The sequence below is a fragment of the Oncorhynchus mykiss genome, chromosome 27 (genome assembly GCF_057628025.1).
Source record: "Oncorhynchus mykiss isolate SJ-2025 chromosome 27, ASM5762802v1, whole genome shotgun sequence".
In the NCBI taxonomy this organism is placed as follows: Eukaryota; Metazoa; Chordata; class Actinopteri; order Salmoniformes; family Salmonidae; genus Oncorhynchus; species Oncorhynchus mykiss.
In genome coordinates this window covers 34,027,583-34,030,899 of record NC_143048.1, presented here as the reverse complement: position 1 = coordinate 34,030,899, position 3,317 = coordinate 34,027,583, and the positions used below count along the sequence as shown (strand labels likewise).

The window sequence follows — 3,317 nt, the reverse complement described above, 5'->3', positions numbered from 1 at the left end:
AAGAACGAGTGGGCTACGGTCGTGAAAAAGAAAGGAAACAAAATAAGTAATGTTGAGATGGAAACTAAGAAATCCCTAGATTCGTTTATAGTCGGAGTGAGGGGGTTGATGTCACCTGTATGGAACGCCGCTTGGGTCTTAAAGCACGTGGTCAAAACGCGATCCTTCTAATGCTACGTGTGTAAAGTAAACAGGTGTAGGCGCTAAATTAACGTATTAACGCGTTCAATTAACGCCTACACGAATCAAATAGCGTGCAAATGTGCTTGCAGGCTGTTCAATTTGTGCTAAATAAAAGTTAACGCCTAGAGCTGCTAAGTATACACCTACACACGCTAATTGAACGAGTTCCTTAATATGCTAATTGTTTCCCTAGTTCCTTCTTTCAATCAGGTAACACAGTTTGAAGGAACGTCCTTTTCCACTGCAAGCCGAGTTTGAACAATTACAAGGTAACTTTGAAATTTGTTGTTACTGAATCGTAAAGTTTATCAGCTAGTTTACAGTGGAAGGATCTGTTTCTCATCACTGGCTATAAAATTCAGCTAACATTAATCTAGCACCAGGATCAGCAGTGTTTAGCATAAACTAAATCAGATATTTTGCTAGCTAATTTAGCTAACGTCGGTAGCCTCGAACCCCGGCCATATTATATCATACATTAGTTAGCCTCAAACTTTTCTCGGTCATACTGCTAGCTGCAGTGAACGGCACCATCATGTTTTATTAAAAACAATGCTGAAAAAAACATGTAAACTATAACAGCCACGGAAACACATTGGACTGTGTTAATGCTATCAAGGTAAATTAATTTACATACTAGCAAGATTGTTGCTGGCTTGCAGGGCCAGGCATACATAGATTAGACAACGGAGATGCTCAAAATCCTGGTAGTTCTCGATTTTTTTGGACTATTGTCTTTATTTTGCTTTATAATTGACTTAAGACAAGCTACCTAAATTGTGACTTATCGGCTAGTACTGAAGCAGGACATGTTTTTGAGTTACGTTTTTAGCCCAAAGCCTTGTATTTAAGCAAAACAACTTATTCAGACTGGCTTTCATTTAAACGCTAACGTTAGCCGCGCTAGCGATTAGCATGAAGACACAGAAAGCTCACAAAGCAAATTTGGCTAGTGACAACCTTATAAAGCCATTGCTAACGTTACATGTCAGCTTTCGAACAGAGTAGACTAATGTGCACGTTCACTTTTTTAAATATATTCCATCGAAGTTTATTAGAATAAAATAAATTCAGGCATATACCTAGTACTGCTTCAAAGGAATAGGGTTCCCATTCCTTCCGCTTTATTTTCACACAATTGTGTCTTGCAGAAGGGAACCATGAAGAGGAGCTTGGAGTGGGCAAGGGAGAGGCTGATAAAGCAGCAGAGGTGACCTGATTCATCAAGTATCAATTAATTTAGGTGATTCTTAACTGGTTGGCATGCACAACATAAGGAATGCAACATTAAGTCCAATCAAATATCCAATGTTATTAAAACATGTATCCCAATTTAAAGTCGAGCAACGTTTGTCAGTTGTGCTAATGTTATGAACTACAAACAATCTATGGTTCTTGGAGTGAATGAATCAATTGAAAGTGACTACAATTCGACAGTTTAAAACTGTGCCAGTAAAGATGACAAAGTAATCTGCTCTTATGGTTCTGTTTACATTTTTTCCAGACACTTCAATCTGACACTCTTGTTAATGTTTGACGTCAGGCAAAACGTCTTCAGCCACCGTAGGACGGAGAGCCGCTGGTTGGCATTTGACTGCAGTGTCTGTCTGGGTGTACCAGGAAAGGACGTTAGAAGTTAGGTCCCCATGATATCAAAGCTTCTTACCGTCTCCACTGCAGCCCAGTCGATATCGATAAAAAAAATAAAACTGGAACAAAGGATTGTACGACATTATGTACAACTCCAGTTTGCCTATTGTCCCAACAAATGTCAATTATACATTTTTACATACGTCAGAGTGCATTTTCTTTTATAGCTTTGCGTTCAACGCCATCCTTACCCACAAACTGGTTAGCAGGCTCTGGGTGTAAATCCTGTAATAAATGAGATTTTTTACATTATAAGAATGTGTATCCCCAGAATGGACCTGACACTACCATGGTACACATGAGTACATGAAGGAGCTGTGGGACCTGACAATGGTGATAGGACAAGTCTCAGCATAAGCAAAACAAAGTAGATGGTGATACTTGACCATTCTCCCATCTACTGTACATTGACATGGAGATGATCAGCAGCTGCAAGTTCCTGGGCACCCTGATATCCTTTTCTGCCCTCAGTTACTTCACTCAAAGTCCCACTTGTGCTTCTCCACTACCCTCAAACTTGCTGCACCATGACCTATGTACCAACTACAGTGTATTTTATTGCCATAACACATGTAAAGGAAATGTCCATATTTACTGTAAGATTTATTTATGGTAACATTGCACATATTGGAACATAGTCCCTTGACATACATGACTTAACTACTTTGCATAATGCTCAGTTTACCCACTAAAATCATAAATGTATTTAAATATTAACGCTGCATTATGTATTACTGTGTCCAATTTATTCTGATTGGTTGTAATGTTTTTGAAAACTTTTTTTTTGTTGCTGATGGACAATCCTGTCGGAAACTTTCATAATATAAATTATTTTGGGACACATCAATTAACATTGGCTGCAGTATTCTGAACTTACTAGGTGGTCATGCAATGAATGTTCTGGATAATTCCCCTTAAATTAATTATTTAAATCAAATTGTCTTTGTCACATGCACCAAATACAACAGGTGTAGTAGACCTTACAGTGAAATGCTTACTTACAAGCCCTTAACCAACAATGCAGTTACAAAAAAAGTAAATAATTAAAGAGCATCAGTAAAATAACAATAGCGAGGCTATATACAGGGGGAGTACCGGTACAGAGAATGTGTGGGGGTACTGGTTAGTCGAGTTAGTAAATAGGTAGAGATAAAGTGACTGCATAGAGTAGCAGCAAATAGTCTGGGTAGCCATTTGATTATATGTTCAGTAGTCGTATGGCTTGGGGGTAGAATCTGTTTAGAAGCCTCTTGGACCTAGACTTGGTGCTCCGGTACCGCTTGCCGTGCGGTTGCAGAGAACTGTAGCTGTGGCTTCACTGGCAATCCCAGCCTGGGAATGCTGAAGCCCCCGACGTGAAAATGAACCACTCCATGGTTAAAGGGTGTGTTCCCCCCTGAAAAAAGGGAAGGTGGGGACATTAATGTCCTTAAGTAACACTTGTTGGAGACCACAATACTCTGAAGTGAAAGTAGTTTAGGATT

General features: G+C 39.3%; 1 long non-coding RNA gene across 2 annotated transcripts; it reads left to right on the top strand.

Moving 5' to 3' along the window:
- Window positions 1–270: 270 nt before the first annotated feature.
- On the top strand, window positions 271–2,550 carry LOC110507988 (uncharacterized). Of its 2 annotated transcripts, none has more exons than XR_005039960.2 (3): window positions 271–452; window positions 1,335–1,393; window positions 1,688–2,550. It is a non-coding gene; the product is annotated as an uncharacterized LOC110507988 (long non-coding RNA). The 2 variants fall into 2 exon arrangements; XR_016492494.1 differs by having other exon boundaries at window positions 342–452; window positions 1,335–1,426.
- Window positions 2,551–3,317: the final 767 nt, after the last annotated feature.